Here is an 8549-nt window from a genome sequence, read left to right on the forward strand (position 1 = left end):
TCTAGCAAAAACTCAGGACCATTAATCCATTTGCTGTGCTTCAAGAAGTCCTCTGCTTTCATCCCTCTTGATGCTTCATCTGCTGGATTATCTTTAGAACTCRCATATCTCCACTGKTCAGCTTGTGTTGYGTCTSTGATGRTKGACACCCYGTTTKCAACAAAGGTATGAAACCTCTTTGTTTCGCTGMRGATGTATTTTAGGACAGTGGTGCTGTCGGTCCAGAAAACTGATGTCTCCAGYTCAAGATGCAATTCTCTGTGAAGCAGTTGGTCCATTCGAACAGCAAGGACAGCTGCAGTAAGCTCCAGTCGAGGGATGGTCATCTGCTTGAGGGGAGCAACTCTGGCCTTTCCTAGGAGGAATGACAGAYGCACATGATTCTCACTTTGCAACCTTATATACGAYACTGTACCGTATCCCACTTGGCTGGCATCAGAGAAATGGTGGAGCYGAGCTGTAACTGAACAGAAATCTTTARGTTTAATACAGCGACTCACTTCAAACTTTRAGATCCTCTTCAGGTCATCCAGCCAGTCAGTCCATTGTTTGGAAAAATAATGRTGAATTGCATCATCCCAGCCCAGGTTTCTCCTACAGAGCTCCTGTAAAAGCYGTTTGGCAGTGATGATGAAAGGCGCAAGGAACCCCAAAGGATCATACAGTGAGCTCACTACCGACAGTATTYCTCTTCTTGTGYGAGACYGCTCTTGAAGTGAAGCTTTGAATTCAAAGAAGTCACTTTGAATGCACCACTGCAAGCCAAGCGCCCGTTCCATAGAAAGCTCCAAATCCATTTCCAAGATTTTCTTTGCTTTGATATCATCTGAAACAGTTTGCAGAACTGCAGGACCATCACTAAGCCACTTGGAGAGCTTAAATCCTCCTTTAATGCAAAGAGCTGTCAAATCTTGGGCAAACTTTATTGCCTTCTCTTCTGTAGGCAGAGATTTTAAGCAATCATCTACATAGAAATTATGTTTGACTGCATTGACCAATTCAGCTGAAAACTGCTGGGCATTGTCTTCTGTCGTTCTTAATGCATAATTTGCACAGCTTGGCGAGGACACTGCTCCAAACAGATGTACCGTCTTCCGATATTCTTGTGGAACTTGTGAGGTGTCACCATTGGGCCACCAGAGGAAACGAAGATAGTCTCCATGTTTCTCTGGAACATGAACTTGGTGAAACATTGCTTGAATATCTGCCATAACTGTAACTGGTTCTTGTCTGAAGCGCAGAAGAACTCCCACAACTGAGTTTGTCAGATCAGGTCCTTGTAGCAGCTGGCAGTTCAGTGAGGTTCCCTTAAATGTTGCAGCACAGTCAAAAACAACTCTTAGTTTGCCTTTTCGGGGGTGGTAAACACCATGGTGGGTTATATACCACACCTTTCCATCAATGCCCATTATTTGATCAGGTACAATTTCCGCATATCCATTACATAACATGTAATGATAAACAGAGATGACGGAGGAGATTCTAACATCGTCCATATTTTTCTCTGGAACAAATGCATCGGCCCATGGATTACGTTTTAGCGCCGAATTGGAGTTGCGCTTTTCAACATAGGAATTCATGCCATCAGAACATTTTGAGCCACACTGTGAATTTATTTCGAACACACGAAGTTTCGCATTAGCAGCTGCCAACTCCCGTCTCAAGCTCAAGTTGCTCTCTCTCTTGTTTTAGCTTTTCCTCCAGCGCTTCTATCTGATGTTTCTTCTTGAGCGCAGCAGCCCGCTCCAGCAGCGCTGCTCTCTCGGCCTCTGCTTTAATACGAGCCGATGAAGTGGAGGAAACACGGGACACCCGAGAGCCTGTAATAGACTTTACAGAGCGAACATTGGAAGCGCTGTCTTCAGGATTTATTACGTCATCATCATCATTTTTGACTTGGTCATAATCATCCGCACTTGGTTGCACAAAAGGCTTACCCAGTTCACACAACCAGCCCCAAGCTCGGTAAACTCAAGGTAAGGACTCATTTTATTAAAATGTTCATTTTGTTTCATGAGTTCATCAGATGGGAGTGGCAAACCTGTCAAGTTTTTATGCGACACCTCTGCATCCTGAAAACACTGAATAAATGTAGCAAGAAGAGAATTCACYGAGTCAACTTTATCATTTGACTCCATCAAAATATTCAAATCGTCCATTATTCGTTTTGCTTGCTTCAATTTAGCATTTCTTTTATCTTGGCATGTTTTAATATAAGACATCAAGACTTTCTCAGTCAGTTTAATGGTTCATTTGGATGAAACCTCCAGATCACTCCTGGTCAACTGTGCYTTCGATACATCAGACATTTTGGCGAAAAGACCTTGAACTGCTTGTAGTTTTGTTATCTTCATTTTAAACCCACTGGCGGTGCGTAAAGGYGCAGCGCTTTAACTCAGTCTTTCATTAATCTTCATGACGACGAACTTGTACTATGACGTTGATCGCTATCATCAAACTCCTATCGTTTGGCTGTTTTCCTCTACAGCAGGGGTCCCCAAACTTTTTCCTGTGAGGGCCACATAACTTTTCCCTTCTCTGGTGGGGGGCCGGAGTCAGTTTGTAACAGAAAAAGTGTTACACGTTTATCACCTGTGCTGCCAGAAATTGTTGACGGTGGGGGGAGAGGGGTGCGCGCGCGTTTCTCGATTGATTTTTACCCAGAAAGCACATGGGCAAAAACCGTTAGTAAAACGGTCACTGGGACTGACTAGTATAGCTTTAACATGAATTCCTCATATGTTAACACAAAGGCTCATTTTGAAGTATAAGCTGCTACTTACAGCCATTGCTTCGAAGAATTCGACCTGGAATGCGGTGTTCATAGCAAACACGTGTGTTCATCTGCTCTACCCTAGCAAACAACCAATTAAATAACATAAAAGTCAAGCAGTTCCCTAAAAGTCCAACAGATGGCAGCAATGCACCACGCAAAGCAAAACACCTAAAGAGCCCCCTGGTGGTTGAAGAAAAAGCCACATATGGTTTATATGTGGAAAATACAATATATGAAAAAAAATCTGAATGCTCTCTGGTATTGTTCAGGGGGCCGGACCAATTGTGGATGCGGGCCGGTTCCGGCCCGCGGGCCGTAGTTTGGGGACCACTGCTTTACAGCATTAGCAATCATCGTACATACCGATGTCGTTGAAGAAAGACTTGAGTGATTGTAGATGAGGCTCCTTCATGGCTTGTGGGCGTGGCACGTTCCTCCCGCTGTCGGCGTTCGAAGAACAAAATCGACAGTTCCTCCAAACTTTACGCGGCCATCAGCAGAATTGAGATTGTTGATAGAAATCCCAAGGTCGGATGTTTTCTTGTTAATTCAAAAAAAGCCAAGGCCGGTTTTTTTTTTTTTTTTTTTTTACTTGATGTAGTGACCATTTGTCCCAAAACTTAAATTCAAAAATCAACTCAATACTCGAAGGTGATCAAAACAAAAGTGAATCCAACTCAAATAGTCACCTGATGAACCGTGGATTCTGGTTTCCGCAGCACAAAAGATCAAAAGTCAAAATGCAGTTTTTTGGTTTTATTTTGCAATTCAGGCAAAAAAGGTTACAGGCTTCTGCTTCTATTCCTGTACCTGTTCTCTGACCAAAAAAAAAAAAAAAACCGATGTGACTGATAGGCTGTTAAAAAACCGTATGACCACCCACGTGCATAATAAGCTACCTAAAACCGACCTATTTATACCGTAATCTACCCACATCCCAACCTGAAATTAATTAACTAATTAAGTGAATTCCTAATCAAAGAGCTCATTCTAAACAGCAAATTAAACAAAATTCTAATTATAAATCAACTAGAAAATAAACAAATAAACTAAACAATTTCAATTCTAAGATCTAACCAAAAAAAAAAAAAAAAAGGGAAAATAGCTCCTACACATGGTTTTGTGTGCTTTGAAACGCCTGGCTGGAAAACACATTTCCCCCTTTGAGGGAACAATACAGGAATTGAACTGATTCCTCTAGCAGTGAAAGTGCACACATTAGACACGAGCCATGCTAAAGTAAAGCAGTAGCACGCGATCATTCCAATGCAAATAAGTCATTTTAAAAATCAACTAAAAGACTCCTACCTTACAGCATGGGGTCCCCCCTCCTCACATTGAGCACCTTAATCCAGTCTTGGTGAAACATCAGATCTATTTCCTTGCTCCAAAGGAGCCATCAACTCAGAGGAGGTGAACCAACGAATGGGGAGAGCGGTCCACCTCAAGGTGTCCTCATCTTTGACACAATGTTGTTTCTTCCTCTTCAGGCCGGCTTACAAACCCCACAGCATGTTTCATGAAGAGTTGGCAAACAGATTGCAACAGAGCAGACAAACCCAACCTTTGCCTCGCCTTATCGCCTCGCGAAGGCCGGGAAAAAGTGTCGGGGAACACGTAAGGCTGAAAATAGCTTGAAACAAAATAAAAAGGTGATTTTTTTTTTTTCCCTTTTAAATTTCAGTTGGAAAAAAGAAGAAGAAGAAAAAAAATGCCTTGGAGAGATATTCACATCTTGTTGCATTTACTATAAACCTCAAGCGATTTGATTATAATTCATGCAGATATCTGAAGGTTCTTCTAGTCATGTTGTGATTAAAACGGCGTACCTTCTACTGTAGAAACAACAACATGTCTTAATGTGCGTGAGACAGGAATGCAAGACAACCTTCCTTTATTTATTTTTAAACCCTGAATGGGTTAATAAAAGAACCTGGACTTCATTAACACATCAGAAGAGCTACAGGTTGAGCACATCCACACTTATGCTGCATTGAAAAGGAGACACAACCGAGTTACCTTCTGTTTTTTTCTGTTGTAATTTTTAATACCGATTTCATGTAGTTTCAGAAGAGAAAGAAAATGTATATTTTGGGTTTTTATGAAACCAAACACATCAACACAAATCAACCTCTGAACTGAATCACACCTTTTGGAGTGAATGTAATAAAAAGTACTTTTTTTTTCTTTTTAAAATAATAATAATAATAATAATAATAATAATAATAATAATAATAATAATAATAATAATAATAATAATAATAATAATAATAATAATAATAATAATAAAAACAATGCCTGGGAGAAGTTTTAATATCTTGCTATGTTGGTTGTCAGCATACTTGATTGGGATTTGGGATACAAATACAATACAATGTTATTGTTAATATGTAGTAAACATTTCAGTGTGTAAATCACATTTAACTTCTGAATTAAGCCTTTTTTTTAAAGATTATGATTTATGAAGATGCACCAGTATACTTTATTTATTCTTTTTACATTTTATCCTCCTCTGGACTGACTCATTATACTTTCATTGAATTGTTCTGTAAAAAAAATATTTGGGTAAAAAAACATTTCTTAAATGTGCTTTTTTAAATGATCCCTCCTGTATTAGTGTGGCATATTGTCTCTGAGACTAGAACTAAACTTCATTATTATTATACCATGACATATAAAATCACAGAGGGAAAGGTGGGTTTACTTTTTCAGTTCCAACTGGGGAAAAGAAAAAAACAAAGCTAACTTTACTCTCTTAATGTGGTTTGGGGCAAAGTTTCTCCCATCAAAACGATTCTCTCTCCATTCCCGACTTAATGTAACAATGTCTTATCGTTTTCTGAACATTGAGTTAAAAACGGGGACCTTACCTGAAGACGGTGAGCGATTTTTGAAACTCTTCCTTGTTGTAAGTTTATCTTCTCTAAAACAGGGAGGTTCTGCGGTCAAAAGCCGGCTGTCGGCCGATGCGTTGCAGTCTGTGTGTGATTAACTCCCTGGGTTTCCTTCCTCTGTGCATGTTTGTCTCTGTTCTTTTTATGAGTGCTCATTTTTTGTCTGCTAAATTCAGGGTCAGAGTGTTCTCTCATGTCGTACCCCTGGATCACGGGTAAAGTGTTACAATGTAGGAGGCAGAAAGATGAACAAAAGACAGAACAAAAAGAGTTGGCTCATTGGTGGAAATGAGAAGTCAAAATTTAACACTTAGTATCTTTGTCTTATTTTTAGCCATAAACTCACACTGTTAGAACAAAAATTGTTGCTGCTCTTATTACATTTTTTTTTTAAAAGTTCAATTGATACACTTGGTACAGGTCATTCAGCAGGTTTTACATAGCTAGGTTTCACCATAACCATTTTGCACATTTCCTTTCCATTAGTACGTTTTACTTAGTTTTGTTTTAGTCATCAAGAATCCACAACACACAGAATCCCACTTCTATTGAACCAATCAGAAAACTAAGCTACTTAATCCTGTTTTGAAATATTTTTCATTTCACATTAATTACAGAGATTGTTCATCTGTCTGCCTCCTACATTGTTTCCAAGTACAGATTTATTTTAAGCAGTTAGGATGCTGTTTGCGGCTTTGTCCAGCAGGGGACACCAAAGATCCTTTTTAAGGAGATGCTTGATGTCCTTTTCTGAATGCAGGCAGGGAGATAGCGCTTCCTTTTATCGGTACTTACTCCCCTGCAAACACTGTCTTGCTCAAAGGTTTAAAGAATTTTTTTTTTTAATTCCAATCTGCTAGTGGAAGGCTGACGAACAGTAGGATCATAGCCACTTTCAGGAGGAACAAAAACCTGGGTGACCGTCTTGTTCATGCAAAAATCAATTCCCACAGAGATCCCAAAACAATTGGAAACACATTTTTTCAAGCATCAAAAAGTGGCTGGTTAATCAGTCCACACAAGTGGTTTATTGCGTCCTGATTAGCGGGCGCTCACTAACACGCAGTTGTGTTTACTTGATTACATGTCAAATTTGTAAACTTAGATTTGTAGGGGACACAGCTACATTACAGGCCAGGTTGTTTTTGCATGAACAACATGTGTCACACAAAAGGGTCAGAAAATCTCATGTACTGTTAATACAACATTTCATTTTACATGGTTGGAGCTCAGTTACAGCCATGGTCTTGGACTTAGGCAGTAGGAGGAAGGAAGCCTGTATTTGGATAAATGAAGGGTAGGCTTTGTACCATGGGGACAGACGATAATATGGCCTGTGCATTGTGCTCCCACAGAATTTGGATAATCCGATTTGGTACTAAAACACCCTCAGGACTAAATGAAGGGTTTTGTACTCTGGGGGCAGATGATAGTATTCCTCCAGAGTATATTCAAAAGAATGGATTCTTGCATAATGCTTACATAGGAAGATGTAAGGTTGTACAAAACTAATTCATAGTTGCTGAACTTCATAAGAAAATTTAGTTCTCTCCTTAGTTTGTTTTATCCTTCCTCCCTTGTTCTCTCAATTTTGCTGCTCACACAGTTACAGAAAAAGTCAAGTCAGTGGTGCTGATGATCACTTAAGAACTGGTCATATTGAAGGAGCTTTGAACAAGAAAAAAAAGGTAAAAGATCATAGATGGCAACTGTCTGTTTAAAGATAAGGTCATCGTTGTGATTTATTGTGCGTCATAAACACACGTCCAACTATATACCTGCATACAATCGTCTGGATGGGTCTTTGTCTCTTTATACCTCATTAATTACTTGTCTTCAAATGCCAAACTAGTGTGTGCGTCCCAACCAGATATGCAAAACATTTCACAACACTCGCACGCTGAGATTACATGTGGAAAATTTCCCACAGGATTCTTCAGATTTATTTCCTCTGAGGTTTAGGAGCGAGCAGTAAAACACAAGGGCGACAGAGCACAACATGAACTTCTTTCTGCTGAAATTTCCACTAAAGGAGGCCGAAAGGAATTGTGGTCCTTTTTTTCTGTTCCGTCTTTTGAAGGAGGAGGGCGCACTTTCTCTGTCTCCCTACACTCCCTATCTTCCCTGCTCAGCGTGTGTGTCTTGTGTTTTTTAGAGTCTTTTTTGAATATCTTCTAAAGTTGCAAATTATGGATCTGGTCAGTTGGTCTCTCAACGCAATTTTATGGATCTGGTCAGCTGGTCTCTCAACGCAATTGATACATTTTTTTTCACTGGGAAACCGGGTAAAGGGGGAACCCGTGAAGTATCCATCCACTCAGAGTGGATATGGTGTGACCTTGGAGAACGTTGTTCGCTCGGATCAGACGGGAGACCCTAAAATTTTGCTGTTTGGATTTGCCATTGAGAATCACCAGCGAGACTTTCAAGGGAGGCAGTAAACTGATGTCAGCCTGACCTAAACAAATTTCTGCTATTGGAATCAGGCTCCTCGGGCTGGTCTTGACTGGCCAGCTATCCTCCCCTGGTTGTTATGTCCAAAGAAGACTCTGTTCTGCTGCTGCCCCCCCGAGAACATCTGTGGCCCTGAACTGATAAAGCTGGTGATGAGCTCCGACATCATACTCACAATCACAGAAAACCGCGTGCTTCAGTTAGGGTTCATGGTCTGACACACACATAATTCACATGAGACCCATATGCATGTCACACCTCCTCCTCGTACCCGGCTTGTTTTGTCTATATGTGTTTATTTGTGCTTATGTGCCGAGGTTTTTTTCGTCATCTCAAACTCCGCTCTTTGCAGAGCTCTTTTTTCCCTCTCCTTACTTGATGTTTTTCTTATTTTTCCTATTTCCTCTGCAAGGCACCACCTGTCA

The 8549-nt window shown here is 40.3% G+C and overlaps 1 protein-coding gene across 2 annotated transcripts in view; it reads right to left on the reverse strand.

The window, feature by feature from the left end:
- LOC103459600 (NXPE family member 3-like) overlaps window positions 1-5870 on the reverse strand; it is a 16390-nt gene extending 10520 nt beyond the window's left edge. Inside the window, exon 1 of one of the 2 annotated variants that reach the window (XM_008401309.2) lies at window positions 5647-5870. The gene's annotated coding sequence lies outside the window, so the exon portion shown is untranslated. Of the gene's footprint in view, window positions 1-4084; window positions 4805-5646 lie in introns of those variants that run through there. The other variant, XM_008401310.2, reaches the window with a different exon arrangement.
- Between the last annotated feature and the right edge of the window lie 2679 nt (window positions 5871-8549).

The sequence above is a fragment of the Poecilia reticulata genome, linkage group LG23 (genome assembly GCF_000633615.1).
Source record: "Poecilia reticulata strain Guanapo linkage group LG23, Guppy_female_1.0+MT, whole genome shotgun sequence".
Lineage (NCBI taxonomy): Eukaryota > Metazoa > Chordata > Actinopteri > Cyprinodontiformes > Poeciliidae > Poecilia > Poecilia reticulata.